The sequence below is a fragment of the Chaetura pelagica genome, unplaced genomic scaffold, assembly GCF_000747805.2.
Source record: "Chaetura pelagica isolate M959 unplaced genomic scaffold, ChaPel_1.0 scaffold117, whole genome shotgun sequence".
Lineage (NCBI taxonomy): Eukaryota > Metazoa > Chordata > Aves > Apodiformes > Apodidae > Chaetura > Chaetura pelagica.
The window spans coordinates 1875401-1895342 of NW_009954185.1; positions in this window are offsets into that span (position 1 = coordinate 1875401).

Genomic DNA, 19942 nt, shown 5'->3' on the forward strand with positions numbered 1-19942 from the left:
CTTTTTCCCCCTTTCCTCTTTTTTTTCTCTCTTCCCCTTTTTTTTTTTTTTTTTTTTAACACTCAGAAACAAAAGGGTAAAAAAAAAAACTAACTTGTATAGTTTGTACTTTTGATAAAAGGTTCCACTGATGAGCTTTGGCAGTGGAGGTTCTTTTCTAATGTCTTTTTATCTGTATTAATTCCTCAGATGAAAACTTTAAGGAACAATGAAGGAGAGAGGTACTGCTCTGAAACGGTGAGAAGAAAAAAATTACACAGCACACCTGGGACAGATGAAGCCAAACTAGTGCTTTTATAATGCCAATCAGCAGGGCTGTTATCATCCCTCTAATTAGGAAAGCAGCCTAAAACAGAGAGCACTTGGGGAAATGGTAATGTTATGGTTTTGCACTTAAAAGGGGAGACATTTCCTGCACTGTAAGAATCCAGGATTGGGGCTGACAAGTCCTTTAATTAATGGGCAGGATTCCCTGCGTGTGCAAGTGTGTGTGCATGTTTCAATTCATAAAAGTGGACAAAGGGGGCTATTTGGGAGGGGTGGGGTGGAGGGAGGGGGAAGAAAGGCAGAAAAAGGAAGGGGAAAAACCAGTCCATTAGTTTGAAGGAGAACAGAGTTCACAGCTACTTTCATTTTATTTAACCCCCAAAGGATTGAAATGTGGAGCTGCAGTGAGCTGTTTGCCAGAAATTTGAAAGCTACAGTAGAAAAAGCCCAAGGCCATCAGACAAACAAAAAAAGTTTGTGAGAGCGTGCATCCTGAATTTGATAACACCTCCTACTCCCTCTGGTTGGTGGGTCCCCTGCCTCTTTCTCTCCCCCACCTGCCTACAGCTAATGGTCCCAACATAGTACACAGGGTTTTCGTGGCACCAGTTAAGCATTATTGCTCTGCATGTTATTTCCAGAGCTCATACTGTGTTCCTCAATGCCCTACTTGAGGCCATTTTGCAGGGACCCCTTCCTCCTCCCAGCCTACCACAACAAATAACCTTAGGGGAGGACTCATGAAAAGGTTTTGGTGCTAAACAGTTTGTTTTCATTCTTACATTGGATAAGGAGGACAGGCGAGACAGCAGTGATACACCCAGCAAAGGCTGTTGTCAGTTAAAAAACAAACAAAAAAACCAACAGACCCTTCAGAGCTGATGATGTGCCTAATCCTTCAACTTCAAGTGGACCTGCTCACAGAAGCCAGGGCAGCAGCTCGGGGCACTTGATGGCTGAACATCAGTGGGATTTTGAGTTGTGAAAATGCTACTGGAGCAGCTGCATTGATTTCGGGGTCCAATCCTACCCCTCCTGAGGTAAGTGATTCTCCTTTACCCAGCACTCACAGTGAGGTCAGTGGGACCAGTTGTCCAAATGAGAATTACTCACACGAGCAAGGGTTGCAAGGCAGCAACATTAAATCAATACAGCAGTGGCATTTTCTCACTCTGGCTACTGAGCCAATGGGTTTCACACACCTCTCACCCTTACTCTTCCAAGTAAGGGCTTAAGAAAGGAACTAGCCACAGAAATAAACAGTTGTGGAAGCAAGCAAGCTTGTGTTTGTTTGTTTGGTGGGGTTTTTTTGTTTGTTTTTGGTTGTTGTTGTTTTTTTTTTTAATGGAAAACTGCACCCATGTAGCACTAGCTGTTGTGCTTGTAACAGATTATACAGAACACTGAGTGATAAACAGAATCATGTATCTTGTCTCAGACTCAACTGCGCAGCACAGTAGTCACCAAAGAGCATTATCAGAAGTAGAGCAAGATTGTTCAGGAGTTAAAGAATTAAAATGATAATAATAATAAAAAAAAGTCTGTTCAACAAGTGCATTTGGAAACCAAGGCTTAACAAAGGTGTTTTGTGATGCTTTTTCTGGAAACAACAAGTTTAGGACATTTACTTAAACTATGCTCTAAATTTGTCTGAGAATGATAGTTGTAAATTTTGTATCTTTTAATTGATTTTCCATTAGCTGTTTCACATATTTTTCTAATATGAAAGAACAAACCTGCTGGAAATTTGCGTGTTCAGTGTCCAAAGCTCAATTAAGAAGGTATGAACAAAAATGAGAAACATTAGGGTTTGTTTCATTTTTTTTTTTGTCCATTTTGAATTCAGTAATAATCTTTGATCTTGTAATCAGAACTTGGTGAATGGGAGCTCATTGTTCCACTGAAATCCCTTGTCTTTGCTCTTAAGCAAAAAGCACTCATTTTAGTACTACCCCCTTACAGGATGTTCGACAAATACATTGCAACCCTTTTAAAACTCAGATGAAGCCAACAGCTCATCTGTAGTCCCACTGAGGTCACTGGGACTTTGGGCAACGGATTGAACTGTGTTGGATCAGGGCCATGTAGGAATTGCACAAAATTGAAAGGCACTCTCACAATCAGAGAATGTAAAAAACCCTCCAGTTTTGGCTGATCGTAAAAGATATATCAGAAACATGATTTTCAAAATACTAGTAGTATTAGAGACATTAATTTCTTTGCCAACAATAATCTTTTAACATTGCAGCTGCTAGAGATTTTATTCAGCTCCTAGGTGGTTAAAATTGAGGTGGGGAAAAGAAGAAGAGAAAGAATAGAAGGCCCATCTGGCCTTAACAAAGAAAAGAAAAAAAAAGTGTACCAATTTTTAACCCAGATTTGAAAACTGCCAAGTTATGATAAACACCTGAAAACCTGGGTTTATAATGGAAACTGCAAGTGACCCCTCATTGCAATGGAGCCTGGACAATAACAATTTACAGAGCAGCTGAAAGTCATTCATAACCAACTGAATAATCTGACTTTAAAGAAGGGGAGGGAACAGTGTTGCTGAGAACAGGGTTCAAAAGCTAATGTAGCAGCCAGAAAGATTTTCATAGGAAAAAAAATTAAAATGTTGCCAGTTTTCGAAATGCCTTTTTCAGGCACATCGCAATGTCCTGCCGCTCTCCTCTTCCCTCCCTTTGTGACTATCAAAATAATGGCATCTTGTTCTTTATAAGGCTAAATTCCACAAACTACAGCTTCAATCTCAACAAAGTAATCAGGGTAATGGTACAAGGGCCACCACTACATGGCTCTGCCAGTCCAGACACCAGCATCAAGTTTCTCTTTTACAATTTACAAAGGATGTACCTTTGTCATGCTGTGTATTCTCTGCACATACTCTTTGAAAAACAAAACAAAAGGGCATCCATAAATAAGAAGTGGATCACTCATGTTCAAACTCTCCCTGTCAAATCCTAAACAGGAGACACAGTGTGTAAGGAGGAGAAGGCACATGGTAGGAAACTTAAAATGCAGTGTGGCTCATTGTCTCTACGGAAACAACTCAGGATAAAGTTTGCCAAAGTACTTCAGAGATTTAGGAATTAATCCTATTTCCAAAGGTCAGTTTAAAAATTACAGGTATGTCCATCCATTTTCAATGAAATCTGGGCTCTGGAGGTCAATGGGAATACACAGAGAATGTGGAGTTAAAAAGCTTCACAAGTCTCCATCAGATCTGGGTCTAGTTTGTCCCTTATTTCCAAACTTTGGTTTACTATTACAGAATTTCCAATTTGCATTTCTTTCAAATGCTGAAGTAATGGGTATGTAGCTTAAGTATCTGTCTTGCCTCTAACTACATCTCAGCTTCGGCAACCTCCTTCTGAAAAAAATACTAAAAACCTCTGCCTTATTTCTTGTTTCTGAGCCTTTCTGAACCCTACCAGCAAGTGGAGCCCTCAGCTCTGAATTAAGCAGGCAGCAAGTCCTTCAGTAAGTTCAGGCGACATTCAGTGCTGGATCAAGACTAGTATCTACAAGTTTGATGAGCTCCATAGCTGACAAAAGTTGGCTACCAACACCAAGTTTCCAATTTTCCCTGGAGATTTAGGGTTGGCACGCACAAACCACTGGCTGGATCGTAGTTACCAAAATGTAGGCCTCTGACAGACAGAAAGGGGAATTGAAGAATTCCTTGGTGTTGCTGTTTGGGTGCCTACATCCTCTTACGGAAGGCTGAAAAAGGACTTCGTAGGAAGGCTGAAACTTACACCTTCATGCATGCTCTCTGCAGAATGGAAACAGTGTGGGATTATTTAACTGTAAGGCCAAATGAAGGCCAAATATGAGGATTATGCTTAAAAGTAGCTTTTATGAAATATCCTGAGGAGTCTGTCTTGGCACCATCTTTAGGGATATAATGCCACCTACTGAATAGCCACTAGTGCAGCCTGGAGCTTCCAAGCTTTTCCCAGGGGACTGGCAGTTACATACTGATTTAGGCCTGACCCTGCCTAACATATGAGTTATGAGAAGATTGAAGCCCTAGAAAGTGGGATGGCTTTAGGCTATTTGCCAATAATTAACTATACTTATTGATTCATTTCTGAAAATTACAATTTTTATGGGCACCTGGTACTCTAGTAGAGAAATATCTGTGCCTCATTTTCATCTGATTGTAGGGGGGAATCTATCAAAACTGCTTTGAAAATACCCTGTCCATCACCATACAAGATTCCTCCCATGGTCTCAGACAATTCTTGAAAAGTCAACAAGAAGATTCTCCAGTAAGAGAACATGAAGCACAGCAGAGTGAAGATACTCAGAATTAGAAAATACCAAAGCAACAGTTGAGAACAAGTGCGATTTACATAAGATTGATCTGTATACTTGTAGACATGTGTTGTCTGGAGTAAGAACATGCCCCATTAGTACAATCATGGAAAAAAAGTCTTACTCAGTTACTAAACATCCCATTTCTTCAGCGTTAGGTCCCATATAAAGTAGCAGCTTCAAATCATGCAATTAGTACAAAACCATGGTTTGTTTCCCCCCTTTCTATGGTGTGCTTACCTAAGTCATTCACAGGGAAGATTAATTCAGCAGTTTGAAATCCTTGTAAAAAAGAAAGATTCATGCCATGTCAGAAAGGAAAAGCTAAAACACTGACACTGCAACTTTCAACAGGTCCTATCCACTTTGGGTACCTAATGTTTCATAATTCCTTTTTAAACATTTGGTATCTCATGGTTCTTTATATGCTGAAAGCACAGTTCCCATTAATTTCAGGTGGGAGTATTTGGTACCTTTGCCAACCTGACCCTGAGTGCCTTGCATTAGGAATTCACAAACAAAGAGCACAGAGTTAGTAACTGTAAAAAGGGATAAAAGAGATAGACTCCTATTTAGTTTTCTGCTATAAATATTGAATACTTTAACCAGAAGACTATCTTTGCTTTTCTTTCTGTGATACCTTATGTTAATTGCTTTACATCTCTTACAAATGATGAGGTATGCATCCTGTAGATGCTGACCTTTCCACCATATAGTTCAACATTTTTTTTCCCAAGGAAGGTTTCTCTCATGTAGTGAATGAGGCAGATGACTGTGTTATTAAAAGCACTATCATGATTTGTTTTCATAAGGGAAGTGAACTGAAGTTGTATGTAAATGCAATAATACTGGTATTTCCTGTATGGAATACCAGTATACTTGGCTTTTCATCACACATATTTTTAATGTAACTCCTCAACTGAAAAAAAAAAAAAAAAGAGAAAAAAAAAGAAGAAAAAAAGTCTAAAGTAGAGGATTGTGTGGACTTTTAAGATTGCTCGAAGCAACCTTGAATCTCTGGACTGTAGACCAGAGATGTGCTGGTGCCTCTGGCAATTACACAGCCAGAAATGTGATGCCCATTTTTCTGATAATTCCACTTGTTGAAAACAACATGGGACTCCTAAACTTTTTTTGTACCGTTATATTTCTTACATATTCTCGTATGTAGTCCTTTTCTGCTCCTCTTTGACCACTATTTTCTGGCTTAGCTTACCTAGCTGTCTCTTGTGGCTGATTTGCAATTTCACTTTCATGTCCCGCAACTCTTCTCTCCCTTTTAGTGTATTTTCTCCCCCTGAAATGCTGAGCTAAGAGGCACAGCAGAGCTTTGAAACCCCTCCTGCAAGAGCTTCCAGGGTGCCTAGATATGGATAGGTGAGAAAAAGAGAGTTTTCTTTTGGGCCATGGGCATGGCCACAGGGCAGCCCAGGCAGACAGGAGGAGGAAGAACAGGAAAAGGATTACAGCATTTAAGTGGCAGCTGAATCTTAGGAAAATATAAAAGTTAAGCTCTGAAGTCTCTACTGATGTATATGAACCAGAATCCCTGGGAGGCTCTTAACTTTGCCAAATTTGAGCAGCTTTTCACAGGGGTGTATGAATTCACATCCCTAGCATGCAGGTGAATTTTACCTGACCTTTTGTATCCCAGTCAAAAGAAAGGAGATAGTAGAGATTCACAGTCAGGATTTTTTAATATATATTTTTAAAAAAAACAATGGACAAAACAACATGTTTTTCTCCTAGTTCTTTGTTCTCAGAAATAGCTGAGCAGTTTTAACTGAAACTCAGGAAACAAAAGGAGAGGAAGGGAAGCCTGAGGCAGACTTCTGCTGCAGAAAATTTCAGTGCAGATTCTGAGAGTCTAGCAAAACTAGAAACAACTGAAAACAGGACTTTATAATAGACTGCATTAGATATCTTTAAATTATAGACACCCAGAAACTGGTGTGTAGAGCTGTAGCTGTTTCATTGTCTCCTGCCTTGAACTGGTGATCTCAAATAAGTATCTCATCTCCTTAGGAGATCTAGGGTTTTTTTTGAAAGTTAGGCTGCTAACTGAGGCACTTAGGTATGAAATGATGTATCAATTTTAGGCACACATAAAAAATAAACTGGGGGTTATGCATATTTAGATGAGGACTCAAACTGGGGAGCCATCTTTCTGCTGACATATCACCAATATTGCCTTTAGCAACCATGTATATGTCTGCAAGACTTCCCTTCTGCTAATGTTCTTTGAGTGTTATGCAAGGATTTTGTGCCATTTTGCTGGGCACAGATTGTCTAGCATGCCCCTGCCTGGAATTTCAAAAGGATTGTCTCCATTCAGACTTCTGAGAGGTGTATATCTCTTGGTCCCATGGTATGACATATCAGAAAAACCTTCAGAAGTGTGGGACCTCACTGTCAGTCACATGTGAATTTTGTGAAGCTGGCCTGGAATTTGAAATGACTTTTGTTTGAGAGCAAATGGGACAGGTAAAACTGAGGACTGCTAATAAGGTCACAGTATAAAGATCTGCTTGAAACATGAAATCTTAAGGAGAGCCTATATGTGTTTGTTTGAAGAAGGACTTCAGAATAAGAGGTAGACAAAGTGTGGATTAAGGCCCAAGTGAGGAGAAGACTGTAATTCTAATGTTAATTAGTTTTTGCATAATTAAGTATTTCTCATTTTGAACAAATCTGTCCTTGGCAAAGTTTGAAGTCTAATTTTATGGCTTTGACTTGTCTCTAGTGCACTGCAAGAGTATATTAAGAAGTTTTTCCTTTTTTTTTACTTTCCTCGATGTGAATGTTGCCTGAAAGTGAGGCTGGTTATTTTGTTTATTGCAGGATGTTGGATGATGATTAGAGAAACAAGTAATGCCTTTCATCACTAAAATATATGAGAGCAGAGTTGAAAACACTAGGAAACGTCCACCTTTCTTAAACTTTGATGTTTGGCATCTTGGCAGGCTGATACCAGTTTTGTGACTGTAGGTTATTAACAAAATTGGATTATTTCCAGAAGTTTATGAAAGTTGATACATTTTCAATTGTCTAGACTTTGCTATGCAACCTTAGATTATGTTCTGACTGTGAAAGGTGGATTTTGTATTCATCAACTATGCCACACCTTGATATGAAATACGTGTGAACTTGGGGTAGATTGATCTGTGAGATGGTATTATGGGCTTTGCACCCACTTTTATTCAGTATTATGGGCTTTGCACCCACTTTTATTCAGTATCACACACAATGATTTGAGTGGTGCAAACTCCCATGACACTCAGCTCTCCCTATTTCCTGTGATCTCCGTGAGTGCTTGAGACAAGTGTGCAGAAGGCAGCAAAATAGTGAAGATTCAAACCAGAAAAGAGTGACAGTGGTGAGAGTAAGGCTGGGAGAAAGAAACAGAAGGTTGAGAAACCACCCAGAATTGATGATCCCAAACTCAGCTCTTGTTAATCTGGCCCTCACAAAAAGCCTTTGGGAGATCCTTTAAATATGCTTCTCACAGGACATGGATTGGAATGTTGCACCGATATTCTTGGCACCTGGGAACACTGAAAAAATCTGACCTGGTGCCCATCTCTAGCTAAAAAGGTTTTTTTTTTGTCTTCCATAGCTAAAAGATGACAGCTGTCTAAGGCCTACTGTAGACATCTCTACCTTCTCCAGTTTGAGACTCAGAGGTATGCCAAATGGGTATGAGCTACACCTTCAAATGAGTCAAACACTGATTCTAATGAAGACTGTGGCTATTTGTCCATAGGACATCATAACTTACTTCTGCTCTTTGCAAGATGCTTGCTGTTCAAAACTGAGTGAAAGTTACAGAAAATTATTTTAGCTGGTCCTTTTAATGGGCTGTTTTCTAGGTATCTGTGTATTACCATAGATATCATCTGCAGAGATGCATAAATGATCGAGCTTTTCTCTTAATAGAAAGGAAATGGTGATAGGGGGTTTCCATGAAGATTCTTTGATTTCAGAATTCATTCTCCCTGAGGTCCAAAATAGCCCAAATTTAACTTTCAGAACATGCTGCAGAGCTATTTTTTGCTGAGCTTTTGCTGAGAGTTGAAGAGCATGAGGCAAGCTGGGATTTTTTTTTTTTTTTTCTTATTCTGAGTTGATTTGATTTATGTGGGCAGGGAGTAATTTGGACTGAGCAAGTAATTTTGTTTGCTATGAATATTTTTAATTAGTTATAAGCCCTCAAAACTTTAGGACATTTTGTTTATACTTGGGAAAAAAATGAATGAAGTAAGTTATATATTTAAGCCTTTTTTTTTTTCCCCTAATGATTTGCTCTTCCTTGTAATTGTGTGTAGTGAACAGTTTATCTTTTATTTTATTATTCAGTTTTCCTTTTAGTACTTCTTCCTCTTTGCTGGCACATCAGAGTGAATCTGTTGAATTTAATTGGGCTCTCCTTAGGCTCATGATCTTGCGTGCCAGGTCAGTTTTATAAAATTCTCTTACCTTTTCGGGAAAATGAAATGATTTGTCATTTTGGCTGAAATAGATCTGATCAGCCTTTCCAAATTCTGAGGGCTACTTCTTGGCATAGCAGCCTCGTAGCTCTAAAAGACCTATCCCTTGGCAGGGAAGCTGAAAAGATGGATGCTCATATCCTGAGCAACAGATTTGGCATACCCCATGGAATGCCACACTCCTTAGAAATTTCAGATTTGTGAAACACTGAATTAGTGGCTGCTTAGTGGAAAATGATCACAAAGTGAGTTAATTTTGACAGTTTTGTTGTTGGGGGGTTTTTTAGCTTTTTTGTGTGTGTGTGTGTATGTGTGTAGGTTTTTTTAAAGGAAAATGCTCAACTTAACAGAATATATAAAGAATATGATACTGTCCATCTGCCTCTTTTTTGCCAAAGTGAGACTGTTCCCTACCCAGCACAATTCAGCCCTCCAGTTTAATGAATCAATGTTGCATCTGTCACAAATAAATTCTATTTTCTCTTCGTCCATGCAATCAGCTTATTGCTTCTGCTCATCCCACTTAAACCATTAAATAAAAACAAATATTAAAATATTTCCCTTTAATTAATATTTGTATCTGACTTGTACTTCTTTCACCTTTCACTTGTCATTAATGTGTATAAAGATAAAAACAGAATAAAAGTTGATATTCAGGCTCATATGTCGACTTGTGCAATAGACATATTACTGGAAATGCCTGACAGCAGTCTGGTGAAGCATGTAGCATCCAGACTGTAGGTGCTCATTTTTGTGCTTGGGTATGTGGGTGGGCTTTCTGGAAGCAACTAAAAGACTTAGGAGCTAGAACTCTAAAATTGAGAATTTTTTTTTTCTTTCTTTCTTTCAATTTTCTCACCCTACCTCTAATATAGGCTGAACCCAAACCTCAAAAGTCAGCATCCTTAAGAACTAGTAACAAGGTGAGAAATTCAGTTTGCTGCTTTGTCAGTTCAACCATTATAGAAATTTAATGTATTTTAAAATTATATCTATATTTGATATGTGACCTCAAACATTTAGGGCTTCTTTTTTGCTTCCACTTATTCTGTTCCTGGATTAGCTTTATTTCACCTTTACAGACACCTGTGACTCAAATATGAAAAGTTCCACAGATTGTCTATGTGCAAAAAATAGGCACAGGGCAGTTAAATCAAAAAGAACTAATTTGCAGAGAATCACATAAAGAAATTTATTCAGGTAAGCTGGCACAATTTCACAAGTAAACTTCCCAAGAATGATTCTCTTAGGCTTCATCCTTCAGAGTGAAATGCTAGTGTTTTAGGAAGCCAATTTAAAGAGATATGCTTTTTTTGGGTGCTGTTGGTGGAGGAATAGAATATAAGAGTCCAAAAATAATTAATTTACAGTGTACACTTATTCAGAAAAGAGTCATCAACAGTTCCATCATACTAAATTATATTATGTGACATTGGGGAGCCACTTTTTTCCTTTGTCAGTTGCTGTAGATCAGTTGGGCATAAAGTTCAGCTTTAGTGTCTAAAATGTTGCCTGTTCCTTTTCTGTTCATTCAGATCAAAACTTGCTATTGGGAATGTGGTCAAGTCTTCTTGTGATTCTCTGAGAATGTGGGAATTATGGCTTTTGATATACTCTCACAAGCAGCTGAGACAACCCACATTGTGCAGAGCTCAAATGATTGAGTTTCAACTAGTAGATCTTTATTTATATTTGTGGGGTTTTTTTGCTTTGGATGATTTTTTTTATTATTTTTTTTTTTTCCCTGGGCCATTTGCTAAATGTCTCTGAATGCTATAAAACATGAATACGATCCTGAGGAAATCCTGTTTTGGATTATTTAAATCTCATAAAAAACTACAAAAACATTAAGGTGTGAGCAAATATGCCATTATATTATGTAGACACCTGTAGAAATAATGCAAACACATTAATTCATGCGTATCATGTAAAACTTAATCTGAAATTAGGGCAGATCCTGCTAATGAGAGAAATATCTTTCTGCTTCCATTGAGAATACGAGTCTGATCTGACACATTTTCTTTTTTAAAAACACCAGGTACAATTTATTTCCTGTGACAGAATAGAAAGGGACTCCATCAAATTTATCAGAATGAGCCATTTTTAAGAGCACATTTTAGTAAATGGACTTCTGAATATTCTCTGAAAGCGAAATAACAAGGGTGGAGAGAAAAAAAAAGGAGAGGGTGATGGTTCTAAAAGCATCTTATTATAGTTTTAATTTAAATGGGCTTTGGTGCTAATGATTCATTAGGTTATGCCCTTTAAATGGTCTTGTCTTGAAAATGCCAACATTTTGAAGTAGACTTGAATATATTTCTCAGGCATCAGATCATGCACGTGTTATTAAGATGGACTTTTTTATTTTTTTTAATTTAAGAACATCTTGTAAATTATATACGCTGCAGAACTTCTGCAGTTTTGCTTTCTGCCTCTGGACAGACTGGGGGAAGTAGTAACACACTGAATTAATGTCTGTGTTTCATTACTTGGAGTAACACTGTGGTGATGAGATATCTGCAAGGCTCGAAAAGATGAACACGAATTATCATTTCAAGTCCTAGCAACTTACAGAACACAGAGGAAAGCAGAAAAAGACTGTTATATGCATGACTTTGAGGGATGAAAGGTAGAGGCTGATTGGTTACTATTATTTCTTGAATTTCTGGTGTTTGTGTGGCAGCATCAGTTAGCATTGTTGATCCCTGAAGCCCTTGGGAGCTATGGTCATAGGGTAGGGCTGCCCTGTGCTGAGCACTGCACAAACCAAGGGTAGCCATGGAGGCAGGCAAAGGGGAGACAAAGGGAAAACATCTCTGCATGTAGTAGTTTAATGTTAAAGCATTTGATTTTTTGGATGCCTTGGGAAGTGTTTAAAAGAAGGAAGATAATTAGCATGGCATTCTGGGTGTTTGCAGAGAGCTCTTAAAAAACCTACAATGTGCTATAAGAGAGAACCTACACTGGCAGTCTGGAAATGTGACCAATGGTTTGTAAAGAATGCCATTGAGACCTGATGGTGAAAGAGAAATCATAGGGTAGAGGAAAACAAGTATCTCATGTCTGATGCAGCAGGAAGGAGGAACCAGAGAGCACAGTGAGAGAAATCACATAGGCCCATCCTAAAACAGCTGACTTCAGATAATGGACTACACAGCAGTGTTTTGCATGAATATAAGTGGAATAAGGTTGCATAAAGTCAAGGCCAGAGGAAACACAGTTGCCATCATTGTGAAGTATTTGGCTTGAATGTATAGAAAAGTGGGTCTTAGGACTTGGAGGGAGTTTAAACATGAGGCTCTAGAGCTCAAAGTCAAAGTTCACAACCAAGTTTTGGCTAGACTGACAGGACAGCCACTGTGTTTGCAGTGACTGATTGCAAAGGGAAGTGTTGAGTCTGCATTGGTGGCAAGACACGCACAAGAAGAAAGCTGGCTCAGATCCTTACTTATACAAAGCAGGAGAAGTCTGGAAAACAGAACTAGTGGATTCGTAAACCTCTTGAGTGACTATGTTTAGAGAGATTACGCAGAAGCAGATCTTGCCTTCACTGGAATAAAACTAAAAGATCTAGGGTGAAAAGTCATCTGTAATGGATATCAAATCGAAAAAACACCTGACAAGTCAAAACTGTATAAAAAAATTAAATAAAGATTTGAATCTGGAGAAACAGTCTAAAGAGCTTAGATTGCTTGCTTAAAACACTGGCTATCATGTTGGTCAGTTCTCTAAATTCTTCAACGATGTTCATAATTTAGAATGTGATCTCTTAAGATGTTCTTCATCATTGAACTTAATCCAAAAGCCTTTACCAGAAGGCTAATTTTGAGAGTCAGGGCTGATTTTGATGCAGTGAGATGATTTAAATCTAACTTTTTCATCTGATTATTATTGGAACATACACCAAACGTATTCATAGCTTCACACAGCTTTTATACATCTCTGTTTCGGCATATGGGTAACCTATGGACTGATGACTCTGATATTGGTTTCAAGGTATTTCTATTTGGTTATGGCAGAAGACTGAATTTTTGTTGAACAGACGATTATTAGCTTTAGAATTAAATTTTCAGTAAAAAAAATTCATTATTAAAAATTCAGATTTTTCTCTGTGTTAATATTTTATGAGCACTTATGCTTAAAATGTCTTGTTAAAGTCCTTGTAAAAAGAGTTTATAAGGACTGGCTTTGCTGTCAAAGACATGCTAAGAAAGTTCAAACAAAAGTTTCCAAATAGATTTATCCTTTACTTGTTCATCTTCTGCCCTTAGCATGACACTTACAAATCAGAAAGTACACATGAGTTAACACATGAGTTAATGTCTTTTAGTTCTGTCTTTGGTAAAATATAATATTAGGATAGAATGCTGGCAACTGCTGGCTTTTCCTTTTAATCTCTTAATGAATATCATACAATCCCTTCAGTTTTCTTTTTTTTTTTTTTTTTTTTTTTTTTTTTTCTCTACTGCTTTCCTTCCTTTGTACCTCCAATTCTTTTATTCCTCCTATTCAGTCCTGTCCTTATTTTCAGTGCTACATTACCACAGAGTGTGAATAGGTGCAATAATGCTGGTGACAAGTAGGCCTTTTGGCTTGTTTCTACAAATAATTATTCTTCTATGTGCCTAATTATTCTGCAAGTAACTCCATTTAAATAGTAAATTTTGAAACTTCTGCAGTACTTGGACTTTGGGAGGGTTTTTAGGAGACCTTGAGAGGGTATTTAGGAGACTCAGTAGAGGATGGCCTATTGAAAAGGCGGAGCAAAACTGGATATAGCTAAAGATCAAACATGATTCTGCTGATTTTAAAGTACTATAACCTTAAAAAAATCCCAACCCACAATTAAAACATAATCTGTAGCTTCATACTGTGTTCTGAACAGTCTAGTGTCATTAAAGCAACATGGTTGCTTCATTGACAGTAAGCTCACTCTTATGACGTTAGTAGAGCTCTTGCATGGTCTTTTGTTTTATTAGGGATCTTGTTATGAAATGCAGATAGTTCATGTAAAACAATTAAGATTCCAAGATATTCCTATGGGAGTGGTAACTGACTACTGGAGTACTTTAGATACTTGGGGTTTTACTGTACTAAACAGTTACAGTTAGTTTACAGATCTCAGAAAATTAATGAAACAGCTTTTGCATTTATTTTTAAACTACTGGGAGATGTATTTGGAACTTTAAATATAATAAATGTATATGCTATAATTATAATGATTGCACTATATACAACTGTGAAGTAACTAAGTATCAGAAGCAAAGGAGACTATTGCCATGCTCTTCCAGATAAATAGGTAGATTTCAGAAACTTAATAATGTAAGTTTTTTATGGCCTCAGCTAGTGCTTATTTAAAAACTGGAACCCCTTAAGAGTGTGAGAATACCTGTGTGATCATGGAGTCACCCATTCAGATTGCATGAGTGATCAGAGGGGAATTTCTCATTAGAAAGCGAATCCTTTTTGATAACCAAAGTGAGATTTTTTGAAAGCATAAATGTTGATCTGTTGTCACTGATTTCAGCGGGAATGGAGTTAGACTGCTTTTGGAAATGGAATCCATATTTTCAAATGCATTGCATAGTCCAGAATTAGAGCCATTTCAGTATCAGTGAGCATTTGGCTTTTACATTTCCATAATGCCCCTGTCAAGTACAGCATGCAATCTAGTCATTGCTAAACAGCGGTCCCTAGCACATGGCCAGTCTCAGGAGGTAACTCAAACATTAGCAATTAGCATGTTTTGTCACAATGTTATTTTCAGAGTGTACAGTTTAATTGAAACAGGTATCAGTGAAACAGTCAGTTGTTTAAGCAACAGGAAGATACTTCAGGACTTAGACTGGTTGAAGTTTATAATGGCATGCATTTTGACAAGTTTAGCTAGGAAATATTTCAGAAGTGATTTAGTTACTTAGAAATATAAATCTCTGTGACTTTGAGTTAATCAAATAGAGGGATTTTTAAAAGTTGCCCAGCCACCAAAAGTATTACTGCATTACTGAGTAGTTGGGTATGTCGCTATAATCTATCATGTGTATTTAACCTATAGCAAAATTAATGAATTATCTTGTGACATTGCTAGTTTATATGGCTTTCTTGATCACTGAAAGCAGCTACCTGATCTGGGAAACTGAGTATGCAAAGTAGGGAACCTAAACCCGTAATTAGATAACCAAATAAGTGGTCAGAGATTTTGTTTTTGATGCCAATAGGAACTGGACTTGGATAAACACAAATGTCTCAATACTATAAGGTTTATGTCTGCATACAAAGTTCCAATTCATACATGATAGATAGCCATAGATTTCTATGCATACACCTGTACATCTACATATATATAGACATTTATGACTACAATTAATGAAACTTCATACACGTACAAAAAAGCATAGGAATTTTAAGTTTGCAATGTTTCAGGTTTTCTTTTTTTTTTTTTTTTGGAAGGGAGTATTGGGGAGAGTATTCTCAGTGGACTAGGATTTCCGATATGAAATCTACCAGCAGTGTAAATAACTATTCCCAGCACAACATTAGACCTAGAATTTAATGTCATAACACAAGCTCTTTTCCTTTTTTTTTTTTTTTTTTTTTTTTTTTTTTTTTTGTTTTGTTTTTTTTTTTTTTTTTTTTTTTTTGAGAACAGAGGGCTTCTATTGCCCTTAACCAAAGTGAGATTTTTTGAAAGCATAAATGTTGATCTGTTGTCACTGATTTCAGCGGGAATGGAGTTAGACTGCTTTTGGAAATGGAATCCATATTTTCAAATGCATTGCATAGTCCAGAATTAGAGCCATTTCAGTATCAGTGAGCATTTGGCTTTTACATTTCCATAATGCCCCTGTCAAGTACAGCATGCAATCTAGTCATTGCTAAACAGCGGTCCCTAGCACATGGCCAGTCTCAGGAGGTAACTCAAACATTAGCAATTAGCATGTTTTGTCACAATGTTATTTTCAGAGTGTACAGTTTAATTGAAACAGGTATCAGTGAAACAGTCAGTTGTTTAAGCAACAGGAAGATACTTCAGGACTTAGACTGGTTGAAGTTTATAATGGCATGCATTTTGACAAGTTTAGCTAGGAAATATTTCAGAAGTGATTTAGTTACTTAGAAATATAAATCTCTGTGACTTTGAGTTAATCAAATAGAGGGATTTTTAAAAGTTGCCCAGCCACCAAAAGTATTACTGCATTACTGAGTAGTTGGGTATGTCGCTATAATCTATCATGTGTATTTAACCTATAGCAAAATTAATGAATTATCTTGTGACATTGCTAGTTTATATGGCTTTCTTGATCACTGAAAGCAGCTACCTGATCTGGGAAACTGAGTATGCAAAGTAGGGAACCTAAACCCGTAATTAGATAACCAAATAAGTGGTCAGAGATTTTGTTTTTGATGCCAATAGGAACTGGACTTGGATAAACACAAATGTCTCAATACTATAAGGTTTATGTCTGCATACAAAGTTCCAATTCATACATGATAGATAGCCATAGATTTCTATGCATACACCTGTACATCTACATATATATAGACATTTATGACTACAATTAATGAAACTTCATACACGTACAAAAAAGCATAGGAATTTTAAGTTTGCAATGTTTCAGGTTTTCTTTTTTTTTTTTTTTTGGAAGGGAGTATTGGGGAGAGTATTCTCAGTGGACTAGGATTTCCGATATGAAATCTACCAGCAGTGTAAATAACTATTCCCAGCACAACATTAGACCTAGAATTTAATGTCATAACACAAGCTCTTTTCCTTTTTTTTTTTTTTTTTTTTTTTTTTTTTTTGTGTGTGTGTGTGTGTGGACATTTTATTTTCCCATACCACGAACTTCTAAGGCTTAATTTTTCAGGAAATAAGAGCATTCACAGCTCCAGATGAAATTGGTGGGAGCATGGGGGCCTTAGCATTTCTGAAAATTAGGCTCACTTCTGGTCATAAAGTGTTGGTTTAAAATTAATTTCTATACAGATATTTTTTAATAATTGGGGAAGGTTAAATTGAGGTTTTTCAGAATGTCTGTGTTAGGCAGTTGTGAGCCTTTTAACAAAGGAAACAGAATCTGCTTGATAAATTCCCTATTTGAATTGTCACTTTTTTCTTCCCTAAGCCTGATTACACAGCCATAAATTGAGTAAAAATGCCCATTTACCTAATTGGGTTGTTGAGTGTCAAGTCTGTTTGCTAAAGATTGTACAAGATGAGGCTAATATTTGTGTTTAAAAAGCCCTTTCTTGCCTTTCCCTTGCTTTTCCCTTCTGCATTTGACCAGCTTCATGGAAAACAGGAGAAGATATGAGGATCCTTCCCATTTTTATTTTTATTTTTTTTTACAAACCATAAGAGTTTGACTGCATTTCCAAGAAGAAACTTTGCAAGACTAGTCTGTGCCACGTGCAACACTCTATTACAGGAATAAGAGCATGGGTCAGGTTAAGGAGAAACTGAGGGTTTTATTTTGCAGGGTGGGGAACTGCTACTGTCTGCTTTTCCCTATTTGGGAGTCTTATTGAGGACATGATGGATCAGCTTTCCCTGATAAGCTGGTCTTGGTTATTTGTACATCTTAAGCTTTTTCATCTTAAGCTGAACCAGCACAGCAGTACAAAGAATAGTTGTCAAAGACAATAAAGGCGTGTCCTAAAAGTCTCCTCACACATACTTAGCTTTTGCTGCTTCCTTACAACTAACGGGACCAATATTTTCCAGAACAGCTCAGCTGTGTCCCTGTTGTAAGGCTGGAACAAGCCTATACTGCAGGAAACACAAATCTGCACACGTGTTTTGTTTTAATAGATGTACTTTGTAACCTGAAGATTTTATAGAACTGCTTATCTGTAGTTTTATAGCATCCACATGACCTTTGAGAGAAAAAGAGGTCTTTTCTTTTAACTCCCAAGTTTGCAACTGCTCTGATAACTTCTTAGATAAAACAGTGATGACTATGGTGTAAATGTTGAGATAGTTGTCATAATTAGGCAGATAAACCTAACTTTAAAAATTCATCTCCTTTCTGTCATCATATTCTACACTGATAAGAAAATGCAATCTTTAATACTACACTGTACTAGTTTTTTGAATTTCTCAACCTTTTTTGTTATTGTATTTTAATTTTTTAATTTGTCAAGCATAAGCACCTCCATTTACATGTACTTCAGGAGATCCTCATTTGTCCCTGAAAGCTGGAGATGGATGTTCTCACTAGCTGCTGAAAGAGCTGGTGGGGGTACTCACTGAGCCATTTGCCATCCCCTATTAGATGCAGGAGGGAATACAGTGATGAATAACAAGGAAAGGCTAAGGTGCTAAATGGCTTTTTCTCCTCAGTGTTTAGTAGCAGGACCAGTTATGTTGAAGGAATACAATTCCCTAATCTAGGGGACAAGGATCAAGAGGAGAGCGATCCCTCCACAATCCAGAAGGAGATGGTCAGTGACCTGCTACACCACGTAGACAGGCACAAATCTATGGGCCTGGATGGTATGCATGCAACAGTTCTGAAAGAGCTGTCAGGGGTGCTCACCAAGCTACTTTTTATCATTTATTGGCAGTCTTGGCAGACTGGATTCAAATCAGCCAATGTAACCCCATATACAAGAAGGAATGGAAGAATGATCTGGGAAATTACAGGCCTATTAGTTTGATTTCAGTACCAGGAAAGCTGATGGAGCAGATAATCCTGAGTACAGTTATGCAGTGCATGTAGAACAACCAGATGATAAGGCCCAGTCAGCATGGGTTCATGAAAGGCAGGTCCTCTTGACTAACCTGATCTTCTCCTATGACAGGGTGACACGCTTCTTGGATGAGGGAAGGGCTGTTGATGTTATTTACCTTGACTTTAGCAAGGCCTATAACAAGGTTTCCCACAACATTCTCCTAGAGAAGCTGGCTGCTCCTGGCTTGGATGTGCACACCCTTTGCTGGATAAAAATCTGATTGGACGGCTGGGTCCAAAGAGTTGTGTTGAATGGAGTTAAATCCAGTGGGTGGGTGGTCACAAGTGGTGTTTCCTAGGGCTCAGTGCTGGACCTGCTCCTGTTTAACATCTTTATTGATGAGTTGGATGAAGGGATAGAGTGCACCTTCAATAAGTTTGCAGATGACACAAAGCTGGGTGGAATCTGCTGGAGGGCAGGGAGGTTCTGCAGAGGGCTCTAGATAGGCTTCATTGAAGGGGTGAGGCGTGAGTTTCACTAAGGCCAAATGTCTGGTCCTGCACTTTGGCCACAACAATCCCCAGCTGTGCTACAGGCTTGGGGAGGAGTAGCTGGAGAGCTGCCCAGCAGAGAGGGACCTGGGAGTATTGATTGACAACCAGCTGAGCATGAGCCAGCAGTGTGCCCAGGTGGCCAAGAATGCCAACACCATCCTGGCCTGCATCAGGAATAGTGTGACTAGCAGGACCAGGGAGGTGATCCTGTCCCTATACTCAGCCTTGGTGAGGTTGCACCTCGAGCACTGTGAGGCTGAGAGAGGTGGGGCAGTTCAGCCTGGAGAAGGGGAGGCTGAGGGGAGACCTCATTGCCCTCTACAACTACCTGAGAAGAGGTTTTACTGAGACATGTATTGGCCTCTTCTCCCTGATGACCAGTGATAGGACAAGAGAAAATGGGGTCAAGCTGTGCCAGGTGAGATTCAGATTGGCTATTAGAAAAAATTTATTCACTGAAAGAGTGGAGAGGCATTGGAACAGGCTGCCCAGGGTGCTGCTGGAGTTACCATCCCTGGAGATGCTAAAAAAGGGGTAGATATGATGTTTCATAAGATGGTTTAGTGGTTAGGGGTTGTAGGGTGAATGGTTGGACTTGATGATCTTGAAGGTCTTTTCCAGCCTTGATGATTCTAT